The following is a 13,394-nucleotide window of genomic DNA, read 5'->3' on the forward strand; positions in this document are numbered from 1 at the left end:
ACGAATAGCAACACGCAAAACCCTTCTCACTCTCACTGCAATTCCGTCCTCCACCACTGCCGTCCCCTGCAACGCCGGCCACCATAGCTGCCGCCTCCTCCACTACTGCCGTCACCTGCAACTCCCTCCACCACTGACGCCAACTCTCACTGCATTCTTCACTCTCAAACCCCCTCCACAACTGATGCGACGCCTCCTCTGACTGGTACCCCTGCACCAGTGACGCCACCATAGCTGCGGCGCCGCCACTCTATCGTCGAGGTTAGCCACAACCCGTTTTCCTTATCTTTCCCCTATTTTTTTTTACTTATACAGAATGTTCTAACGGCAGCCTAATTGTGCCTAGCCCTAATTATGCCTAGCTGATGTTCCTAAATCAGAAGAATGTTGGACTAATGAGGATTATTGTAGAAAGAATGAGGTAAGTTTTTTATTTTTATTTTATTTTTTTATTACTCAAATTAATTTTATTATTACACTATGAATTGTTTGATAAAGATATAGATTAGTGATATAATAATTTAAATATGAAGTTATACTCCATTTTAATTCAAGAATTAAATTGGGGAATGTTAGTGATTATTACTTTGGAAGTATAGATTGAAAATTAATTACAAGTAGCATTTTTGGTTACTCTTATTAGTCTTGTATAAAGATATATTCCATATACAATATCCCTAGTATGTAATGATAAATTGACTCTATTATTTCTTAATTAGTTTTTCTGGCTTCTTCTCTAATTCCAACTCCCATTTGCCCTAGATTTGACATTTTGTTGTTGGGTTTGCTATTTTTATTGGGAATATGAGGTTGAGTTTGTTACTTCTTATTAAATTGATTGAAATGAAATGATATTTGTTGATTAAATTGATTATTAAAATGAACTGATTTATATTGATTTAATTGATGAAATCGAAGGTGTACTTATTTTGTTGTTGGGTTTGCGATTTTTATTTGGAATATGATGTTGAGTTTGTTACTTCTTATTGAATTGATTGAAATGAAATGATATTTGTTGATTAAATTGATTATTAAAATGAACTGATTTATATTGATTTAATTGGTAAAACCAAATTTTTTTAAGTATAATAATGATTAAAGTTGATAGTTTCTGAATGACTTATTTCACAATTGAGAAGTGAAAACAGCAAGAACCTTAGCCAAGTAGGGTGGTGCCCAAAGTTGTTCCCTCAGATCGAGCGCCATAGCTGCCCCACCGGAGAACTCCGCGCCTGCCTCTGCTAGTCCTTTGCCCTTATCCTTGAAATTTGTTGCCATTTCTCTGGTTTGTTCTTCTTCTCCCTCTTATTTATATATGTTTCTCTTTTTCTGTCTTTACTAGTTTAATGTTCATTAAATTTTTTGGCAATTTCTTGGTTTGAATTAATTCTATATATCCATTTAAGAAAAGTTTTTTCATGATATTACAACTTGTGTATTATTGGTTAATTACAAATAAATACAACAATATATAGAATGCTTGCATCATCATATATGCCTAGATGCCCGTTCAAGGCTTTCTCATTAGGAGAAAGTCTTGAATAGTCCCCGGTTGGGACTGTTCTTGAATATTTACTCTCACTTAGGTGGTGAATGTATGTCTTCTTTTCGATTTTAAGGAACATCTTGGCTTACCATTTCCTGACCATGTTCTCTAGGTACATATGTAGGTAAGTAATTATCTACATCGTGTACTTGGAGAAATAGGGGGAAATGTTGCCGGATTTTCCTTAAAATTAGAAAGTTGACATACATTCACAAGTGAGAGTAGACATTCAAGGATGGGTTAGGTTGGAGTGATAAGGACAGTTTGGAAACATGCATTTTTTCACTGTACGAATGGTAAATTCAAGGTGTGTATGTACTTGAAATTGATTTACATAAAATATGTAGCAATTATACATTATTCATAATATGGTTGCTATATATTTTTAGATACAATTTACTAAATGGAGAAGAATCGTGGTTGGATGTATGGTAGACGTGATACATTGGAATTTTGGAATGGGATTCAAGAGTTTTGCGAGAGGGCTTTATCTTATCAACGCAAAATGGGTGACGAAGGCCTTTATTGTCTTTGTGTTGATTGTAATAATGTGAAGGTGGTCAACAGTGTTGAAATCATTAGAGATCATGTATTTTGTCGTGGGTTTAGGCTTAAATACCATGTGTGGATTTGGCACGGTGAAGATGGAGAGTACAGTGGGGATCTTGATGGGAATGATGTGCACGATATAAGCAATGAGATTCATGTGGACGAGGAATACGAAAATGATGAATATATTCTTGATAATGGTGAGGATGGAGCTGAGGATGATTAGGTGGATGAGGTCGAGGATGAAGACGTGGATGAGATGTTGCATAGTGTTGAAGGTGGCGTGTTTGAGTTATTATCGGAGGCTTCCAAAAAGCCTTTGTATCCTGGGTATAAAAAATACTCCAAACTATCAGCCTTGCTAACACTTTTTAACATTAAGTTGAAGCATGGGTGGATGGACATTAGTTTTACTTCTTTGTTGACCACATTAAGTGAGATCTTGCCTGATGGGAATGAAATTCCTAAGTCTTACTATTATGCTAAAAAGCTCATGTGTCCATTTGGTTTGGAGTATAAGAAGATACATGCATGTCCTAATGATTGTATTCTTTGTCGAAATGAGTATGAAGAATTGAAGGAGTGTCCACGATGCAAGCGGTCGCGCTATAAGCGCATGAGTTGCAATCCTAATATAGAGGGACCTTCTGCTAAGGTGTTGTAGTATCTTCCTATTATTCCAAGGTTTAAGCGTCTATTCTCAACACCAAAAGACGCTAAATACTTGAGGTGGCATGCAGAGGGAAGAAATAAAAACAGAATGCTGAAGCATCTAGCTGACTCCCCGCAATGGAAGAACATTGATTTGAAGTTTGGGAAATTTGGTGACGAAGTCAGAGATTTAAGGCTTGGGTTGTGCACGGATGGGATGAATCCATTTGGCACTCTTAGTACCCAACATAGCACATGGCCGGTACTATTAGTGATCTATAATTTGCCTCCTTGGTTGTGCATGAAACGTAAGTATATAATGCTTTCACTGCTAATAATGTGGCTGATGGGTGTCATAAATGGCACCCATTTGATGAGTATTTAGGTTTTTTTTACCTTCTTTTCATATCTTTTCTTCTTAATAAATGCTTAGTTTCATGCTTTTCCTCTTTGTTTTACCTTTTCTCTCTTATTTTGTGGTTTTGTGCATTTCTATGGTTTTTCTAGTCTTTTCTCCTTTATTTGCTCTCTTTTTGTGGTTGTAGGTATTGTACGAGGTTTGGGTCTTGATGTTGATTGTTTTCTAAGGCAGAAGATGCTTTTGGAGCAAGCTCATGGCAATAGGAAGGCTCAAGATGCAAGGAAGTGGATTCTCCAAGTTCTAGCTCTTGTGCTCTCAAGCCACGCTCTAATAAAGGAGTGGTGTTGTACCCACCGTCAAGCTCCTATGGATCTGCCACTCTAGTGTTCATCATAATCATATTGCGCGCTCACTCAAAGTCCCTTAGCAAACGCACGAAGCCTCGAGAAGAATCGAATGAACCCAAAGGAACGCGGGCGCGCAATCCACGGGCGCAGGCGCGTAGTCTTGCTGCGCGGGCGCGCCACCAACCCGCGCAGGCGCGCCGCTCCGGGTCCCTGTTTTTGCTCGGTTTCTCTTTGCGCCTCTTATATATATCTACTTGTAACCCAATTTTTGGGAGGAAGGAGAAGCAATTAGAGATAATCTTTTATCATAATTTTAGCTTAGTTGAGAGCTTCTCTCTCTAGTTTTAGGGTTAGTTTAGGAGTAGATTTAGAGAGAGAAAGTGAGGAATTTCAATGGTGATTGAGAGATTGAAGATTCAATGGTGACAATTATGTTGAAGATCTTCTCTATTATCAATGAGCATTTCTAACTCTATCTCATATTATTGCTTTGTTTAATATTCATGTTTGTTTAGATTGATTTTGATGTTTGATGCTTGATTAGTGTAGTTGCTCTTGATATATTGTTGATTCTTGATTTCCTTAGTTGTTTGTTGATTGGATGATGATTCTTGAGTAGTTGTTTGGCTAGGGATTAGGTGAAACTTGGATGATTGATTGATTGTGCTTAATTTGGGAATTGTGTTGATTAATTGTTGAGATTAAAGTGATTAATGGAAATTGTGCATGTGTGTAATTCGATTAGGCCTTGAGAATTATGCTAGATTGCATTGTGAGTCTACATTGATACGGACCATTGATTTGTAGCTTACAATTATCAATTGAGTTCGGTTAATGACATTCCTAGTTAGAGTCTCTCGTAGTTGGTGCTAGCTAGACCTCTAGGAGATAGCTTGTTAAGCTCTTTTGATTGCTATTACCATTAGTCTTTGCAACCTTTGATTTGCATGTTGTTCCCGAGTTGCTACAATTGTCATGATTACTTGTTGATCCCCATTCCTAGTGTTTTATTTTTTTGGTTGTTTGTTTTGTTAGTTGTTAGTGTTACCTCTTACCTTTGGTTTCGACCTAGCTTAGGCGCCCAAATTGAAAGCACTTGAACATTACCGTTCCTTTGGATTCGACCTTGACTTACCTCTATACTCGTATTTGGGTTTGCTAAGTGTTTATAATATTGTTTGGCTCTAGGGAAGATTAGATAACGACCTACATTTTTCCTGCGTCAGGGGCCTATGCAACCTAGAAAAGACACAGATGTTTACATTGCGCCACTTATTGATGATTTGAGAAAGATGTGGGACGAAGGGGTTTCCATTTTTTATGCTCATAAGAACGAGATGTTCACATTGCGTGCAGCCCTTATGTGGACCATGAATAACTTCCCTGTGTATGGCAACTTGTGTGGGTACAAGGTCAAAGGAAAAAAAGCATGCCCCATATGTATTGATGACACATCAAGCATATACCTTAAGAATTCTCGCAAAGATGTCTACGTGCGGACTCAAAGGTTCCTTAGGCGTGATCACCCGTACCGTAGGCAGAAAAAGGCTTTTGATAGGACAGTGGAAGAGGGGACTGCGCCTAGGCCATTGACCGGTGAGGAGGTTTATGCTCGAGTTAAGGGTATACGAACGGTGTTTAGAAAATCAAAAAAAGATGCGGTCTCAACTGCTCTCTTTAAAAAAGAATCAATCTTTTGGAAGCTTCGGTACTGGAAAGAACATGACATTAGGCATTGTCTTGATGTGATATATATAGAGAAGAATGTGTGTGATGCACTTGTGGGAACGCTGATGAATATTCAAGGAAAAACAAAGGATGGAAAGGGTGCACGGTTAGATTTGCAAGAGATGGGGGTTTGTAGGGAATATTTCAAGCATCCCACACTTGAGCCCCACTGTGATCATACACTTAAGCATGGTGGCGTCCAAAGGGAAGGAAGCTAGAGTAAAAGAGTCGCCAACAAGTTTTAGGAACTTGTAAACCGTTCACAGGGTGAAGGTTACACCCCTTCACTATCCATGAGATCGTTAACTCCATAGTGGTCTGGAACCATGACTGGATATTCGGGGATGAAGGTACAAATCCAACCTAAAAGAGATTGAACCTGCCCTAAAAATAGGCCTCTACTTTATTCTTCTCATATTCATGTGCGCTTTCTGACTAACATACAATCAATAGATTAACCCTAAACCTGTTTAATCTATGTTGGTTGAATATTAATGCACAAACAAATCTATTATCGGCGATCACTTGAATTATAATCATATTAGCCTAAACAAGATTATTAATTATCTTATTGAGTGTGATTACAAGTACAAATTCCCTTTAATCATGCATAAAAGGCGTGATCAAGCAATAACAATAATATATATCAAGTAACATAAAATAATCATCATCATAATAATATTCTCAATAAAGCATAATAATATGAGCAAGATCCTAGGCATGATACTAACAAGATTAATAACAAATCCTAGCATGTCACTAAACAATAAAGATCAAAGCTTTATCCCTAACATGATACTAACATGATAGAAGGAAAGAATATGAAGCATCATAGAAACATGCATGATATTAGAAATATTATTATTACCCTGAACATGATACTAGGAAGCAATAAAACATCCTAACATGATAATAGGAATCACAACAATCAAAGCATGACTTCTATATCAAAATAATAACAATTAAATTACTTACTTGGATGCCTCGTATCTCTTTCTAATAACAAAATACACGCGTTAGTAACTTCAAGGAAAATAATAAATCAAACAATCAAATTAAATAATTGAAATAGAGATTTGGGACCAAACCCTCATAAATTATCAACCTTTCACGTCGAGGGCGAAGGCAACTTCGAACTTGGCTAGGTGTGTCTAGAACTAATGTATGCGGTATGGTGTTTGTGAAAAAGCTAGTTTAGAAAGCTAGAGAGAGAAAGAATAAGCTATTGCTTAAGAGAGAGAAGAGAGAAAATTAGAGAATTTTGGGTCCTTTGAAAACGGAGGTCTAGGACCCTATTTATACGAAAACAGTCCGAAAACCGATAGAAAGAGTAAGAATTCGAATCGGAATAAAATTGGTTCTGTCGTCTGGCGACAATTAAAAGATAAAACGCGCTTTGTACGGAATCCTTTTTCTAATATAATTAAGTAATTAGAATCCGCGTTAAACAGTTTTAAGATCATATTTAACATAAAACCTTATTTTATTCCAAATAACACTCTTTAAAATAATAATTATCAATCCTAATTCTATTAGAATTTAAAATAACCTTCTAGATATTCTAGAACATTAAAATCAATCCTAATAACTTTAGGAATAATGATTAATAGGCCCTCCTCTAGATCATCGGGTCGTATATAAAATTCATTTTGAGCTCAATTTAGTATTTAGGCCATAACTTTCTCATTATTCATCGGAATTTGGCTTATAATATATCGTTGGAAAGCTCTTTTCGAGCCCAATCCAACTACACTATTATTGGACCCTTATCATGGACCAAGCTAAACTGGACTGGCGATTTTCATAAATAGAGTATAAAAAGAAATATTCTCAAAAACAAAAAGAGAGATATTTTAAAAAAAACAACCGCATCACTAGACTTCACTTTCACTTCATTCGATAATCAAATGACGTGAAAGGTATTCATCACTAGGTTTGGTTTTGGGGAGACACATTTAGGTGTCTACAGGGTTCGTCCAGAATTGTGGCCTCGGGATAAGGTTAGAAAGAGAAAGGTTAGAAAGGAAAAGGAACCAGAAAAGGAAAATGTAAATGTTTCGAAAACAAGAAAAGCGAAGAGCAAGGGAAAAGGAAAGGCCACGCATGTGTCAAAGAAGAAAGATAAGGGTAAAGGCAAGGATGAAAAGACTTATTTACCACCGGCTTGCTACACATTGTTAAGGGTAGAAAAATGGATGTTTTGTGCATGTCTGTACGGCATTAAGGTTCCATTAGGGTACGCATCTAACATGAAAATATTTGTATCATTAAATGGAGAATTGAAGCTGACAAGTATGAAATCCCATGATTGTCACATTATGATGCAAGTATTCCTACCGATTGCGATACGTGGTATTTTACCGAAGCACGTAAGGGAAGCTATTACAAGCCTTTGTTCGTTTTTCAATACAATATGCAGCAAATTGCTTGATCCTTGTTCACTTGATGCGTTGCAAATGGATGTGGTTGTGACTCTGTGCAAATTTGAGATGTATTTCCCGCCCTCATTTTTTGACATAATAGTGCATCTGATTCTTCATTTGGTGCGTGAGATTAAGTTGTGCGGTCCAGTGTTCATGAGGTGGTGCTATCCTTTTGAAAGACACATGGGCAGGTTGCAAGATAAGGTAATGAATCCGGCTCACCCAGAAGGAAGTATGATTCAAGGGACCGTGAGTAAGGAGATTGGTAATTTTGTGGCCGACTATATAGCCGTTGCTGAACCTATTGGTCTTCCTACTTCTCGACATGAAGGGAGACTTGATGGTAATGGCACAATTGGGTCAAAACAAATGTCACCCGACCGAGATCAGTTCTTACAAGCTCATCTATATTTGTTGCACCATGTTGTAGATGTTCACCCATATTTAGACGAGCACATGACTAGTTTGCGTGATGAGTTTCCGTCGAAAGGTGAAAGGGCACTGATGTCGTTACATAATAAGAGGTTTGTCAGTTAGTTTCGTGATCGAGTGATGGGTCGATTGGATGATAGTGTCACCGATACAGTAAGGTGGCTTGCTAATGGTCCTAGGGATGATGTTCGCTCATTTGAGGGATATGATATCAATGGGTACACTTTTTGGACAAAGGGTCGGGATTTGAAATCTTCCTCGACCCAAAACAGTGGTGTAACACTTGTGGCATCATCAAGGGAGTTTACAAGTGTTAAGGATAAATCACCTGTCGATGCAAAGTTGTCATACTACGGTCGAATTCAAGAAATATAGGAGCTTGATTATTGTAACTTCACGGTTGCTCTTTTCAAGTGTAAATGGGTTGATAATATCAGGCGTAACGTCAAATATGATAACTTTACTCTTGTAGATCTTGGCCACTTGAATGATAGTGCGGAACCATTCATCCTAGCGTCTCAAGCTAAGCAAGTGTTCTATGTAACTGACCCAATCGATTCAAAATGGTCTATTGTGCTAGTCGGCAAAATAAGAATCCTAGGCATTGGAGATGTTAAGGATGAGGACGAATATGATGCTTTTGACGATTCAGCACCTTTCACTATTCCTAGACCTGCTGTAGAAAATGACATAGACGACCAAGCAAATTATATGCGATCAGACCACAACAAAGGAATATTAGAGTGAGGTACTATTATTGTGAATTTGAGATTGTAAGCATTAAAAGTATTATATTATCACAAGTTAGGTGATTTTATGATTAATTTTGGTGAAAATGAATGAAAGTGTTCACTTAGTTGCCAATTAATCACAATTTCTATTTAATGAATGAAGTAAACCTCATAACATGTTAAATATGATAGCATATAATATTTTCAGTGTTAACAGTATTAGAAAATCATAAGTTAGGTAATTTATGGAGTCAATTTGGTGAAAATGGAATAAAAATGACCTATATTAACTTACTTGCCCATTTTCTATGTTTAGTTGTATTATAATTCATAAATTTATATTTGATTTATAATTTACCTAACTAATTTATTTCTAATACAACTAATAACGTGTTTTGTTTGTAATGGCAGGTGTTTATATCTCATGGAGGACGATTATAACCTTCATTATGTAGAGGATTTGGAGGTGGATGATGATGAGGATGAGGATGAGGACAAGGACGAGCTTTATAATGTCAACAAGGAGAATGATTTGGGTGAGCCAGAAGATCAGGCTCAAGATGAGTTTGAGCGTAGGCTTAAAGAATTTGAAATTTCTGCTAAACGTGCGCCTCCTATTGAAAATTCAATTTGTGAGATTTTTGGTGAGAATCCTACTCCTCAAACTCAAAGCCAAGGACAGGATCAAATGAACACAGGTGGTGGTGGAGAGGGGTAAAGGCACCAACTAAGAGAAAGGGTAGGGGTGCGACGACAAGTTTTAAGAAACCTACCGGTCCCATGGTCCTGGAGTATGAAAACATAGGCCAACCTGCGGGCAAATGGCGTTGGCAATATGGAAACCAAGTTGGCATGTGTGCGCGCAAAATCCCCATTACACTTAAATGGGTCCAAGTACCTCCAGGCTTGATTCAAACATTTTGGGATGATACGAGGGTAAGTGTTTTATTGGCACATTTATCTGATTGTAAATACCTTCCTCTTAGGGTTTGTGTAATTTGTAAGTGAAAACTAATAATCGCTTTTATTTGTGCTTGCAGAAGCTATTTAACATTCCTAATGATGACGCTAAGAGAAGGGTGTTTGAATCATTAGTAGCGGAAAGATTTACAGGCTTTAAGACCGTATTAGCTAATAGATGGATCCATAAGAAGAAGAAACCAACAAAGAAGAAAGCTTGCAAGGGAAAGGATAATGAAAGTGGAAATAACGAAGCTGTTGAGGAAGACCAACTCCCGTGGCAAAAATGGCCAAGCGTAACGGAGGATCAGTGGAAAGCTTTCGTTTTTCAAACAAGTCAGCCATAAGCCATTGTAAGTTTGGGTAAATGTATTGACAATTGTATAATATATTGACTCTTTTTGAAGAAATGATACTAACATTTCTATTTATGTAGGAACTTCAAGAACAAAATACAAAAAATGTATTGCAGAAGGAGTACACCTATCGTATGGGGTCCAAGACATTTGGAGGGGAACTTGGGTTTAGGAGAGAGTATACCCCAAATCGCTTCTAGAGTCATCCAAAGAAGCCTCTGACTCCACGATCACTACGTTGGTGAGTCGTGCTGGCGATTTCATTTGTTCTCTCCATGTATTAGATAAGGAAACCGGAAAATGGGTGATCAAGGGTTCGGAAACCAAAAAAATGGCAGATAAACTTGTAAGTTAACTATGAACTTCTGAACTTTATGAAGCATTTGCATTATCACTAAACAAAAACATTAACTGTATTCATATTACCTTTTTCTTTTTGCTACAGCTTGAGCACACTGCAGAACTTATTGAAGGCAAACTGATCCCAACTGTAGACAAAGACCCTTTCACCTTGGCTTTGGGAAAGCCCTACCATCCAGGACGGGTAGTAGGTTCAGGAGGGACATTGCTAGGATGGCAAAAGGTGATGGGTCCGGAATACACAAAATCGGGAAGATCTCGAGCAAGTGTTAACTCACCGGATGACTTGGATGCCAAGGTGGCATCAATTAAGGAACAAGTACGCAACGAGATAGTAGGTGAATTCAATGCTTGGGCGAAGCAGATGAACTTACCGAGCTTGCCGTTCCCCTCGACTACACCAGTCAACTCATGTAGTCACCCACAAGGACAAGGGGAACATGAGATACATGGAGAAGATGAGATACATGGAGAAGATGTGATACATGAGGTAGTTTCAAATCTATTAGTTTTGAAATATTGAGTTACGTGAGATCTAAGGTGGCATTCACTAGTAGAAACAATGCTATTTGTAACTGGCGATATTGACTTTTTGTAACTGACATTGTTGATTGCGAATGCCACCGTTACAACTAGTGAAAATTATTCATAACTGGCTAATGTTAGTTACAAATAATGTACTATTCGTAACTGGCTTAACCTAACGACAGTTACAAAAAGTCTATTTTCCAAGTTAGAAAGCATACTATTCGTAACTGACATTAAGTTACGCCGGTTACAATTAGGGTATTATTAGTAACTGGCAAATCTTAACACCGGTTACGAATATTTTTTTTATAATTTTTTAAAATACTATTAGTAACTAGCATTAGATTACGCCAGTTACTAATAAATAAATAATTTTTTTATACAAATATTTGATTCGAATGTACAATTCAACCAACAAAACACGTACTCCAAATGATTTCACATAACTTGAATTCACCCACAAAATACAATACAGTCAAACACTCCAAATAATTTCACACAACTTGAATTCATCCACAACAATACAACAAAATAAACTATACTTTCCACAAAACAATTAAAACTTGAATAAAAAAATTATTGATTTAATTTATAATTTAGGGTTGTAATAACAATAACCAGTAGGCTAAATAAAAGTAAATACATAGAAATGTGTTATATTGTTTTATTAAGCTAAATATGCGATTGATCATAACATCAATCAATAAGATAATTAGTCTTTCAACACAAAAAATTAAGTCTAAAAAATTTAGCACATTGTTCTTGAACCTCGTCCAATTCTACATCGTTATGCTGCAAGTCTTTCCAAACTTATTCCATTGTTCTCAATCTCGTCCAATTCTAGTAGTTGCTGTTTTTTGTCTAGCTACTAAGTTCCTATTCATCTAGCACAAACAACTTTCAATAAATAAAAAATAGAACAAAAAAACAGAACTATTACCTAGAGTGTTAGGTGCAAATGGCGCAAGATTTATGCCTTCATCTCAATGTTCTTTAGCTTCTGAATACTTCTCCAGATTATCAATACTCTAACTTGATGTCCCAAGATATCTTACAGATATAGCCCACTTGTAAGTGCACATTCAATTTATAAACAAATGAAAAAAAGTTCAAAGATTAGATGATACTATCAACCTCAAAAGAAAGAGGATTTGTACAAGATATCAAGGTGTTATAAATTGAAGATCCAAAACCAGATCACATATTTCCAAATATCAGTACAAAGATCCAATAGCACAAGAAGCATAACTGCAAGTAGCAAGCAGGCAATAGAACAGCATGAGCATAGGAACCTTACAATAATGAGAAATAATAGAGAAATTATTCTTATCTTTCTAAAGGTACTAAATCAAACAGTGAAGGGCTAATCATACTGTAGCAATGACCACAGAAATTCCATTACCTAGGATAAAATGCATCATAATGTCACTGACTACCTTTAAATACTTTAGGAATGTGACTAACGTAAGTGCAGTTTATGTACCTGATCAAGCATTTGAGCAAGAGAGAAGAAGTCCTAAATTGTTGCTATAATACTAGGACTAGTGAGATTCCAAGCATTTGACTATATCATTTGCATAACACTTCCCCAGTTGCAAATAACACTTCCCTTGTAGCAGCAGTTCTTTCTTGAGATCGAACTAGTCCTAGTCCCATTTCTTTGAGCATGAAAATTAGAAGGCACTAGAAAGATCATATATTCGAATATTAATATACAAGTTTTAACACATGATAATGAAAACAAATAAAACAACACAAGCCCACTAAAAAGAGGAATTTGATTGGATCAAGGAAAAAAAATTCCAAGTAAGATATCATTATTTCAACCATTCATTTGGAATGGAGTACATCTATACATATATACACTAGCAACATCTTTGAATTGTTACACATTAGAAGCATTATAATTTCAAATCACAATAATCTTGATATTCGAGGTGGCAGCAGTAGGGATATTATTGATGAACAATTGCAGGTTGCTACTCCTACACATGCGGACTCGAGGGAGCTTGAAATCCAACACCGCAACAATTTCCAGATTTACAGGTGATTTGTTTGATTCTAGCGTAATGAATTTGGTTATATTATCAATTGTGTAGGAAAAGACCTCTTTTGATAACTTATGTTTTTACAAGTGTAGGAAGACACCCGGTGCACTTCTAGGCCCGAGGTTATCAAATAGTGGAGAATTGCATTTAGGGGCGTATGGTAGTGCACAAGCGACAAATGGTGATACGTTCAGGCCAAAACATTACTCGGTTGGGATCAATTCGGTGATTGCACGGTTCGAAGACATCCCAATACCGGTGCCCATAGAGGAGGAAGGGATAACTTAGCTTTGGCAAGCTCAAGGTAGCTTTGTGGATTGGCCACGTGCGGGGGTAAGGTTAATCAAACAGGTAATATATTTTATTTTTTTATG

The sequence above is a fragment of the Chenopodium album genome, chromosome 12 (assembly GCF_948465745.1).
Source record: "Chenopodium album chromosome 12, dcCheAlbu1.1, whole genome shotgun sequence".
Taxonomy (NCBI): domain Eukaryota; kingdom Viridiplantae; phylum Streptophyta; class Magnoliopsida; order Caryophyllales; family Amaranthaceae; genus Chenopodium; species Chenopodium album.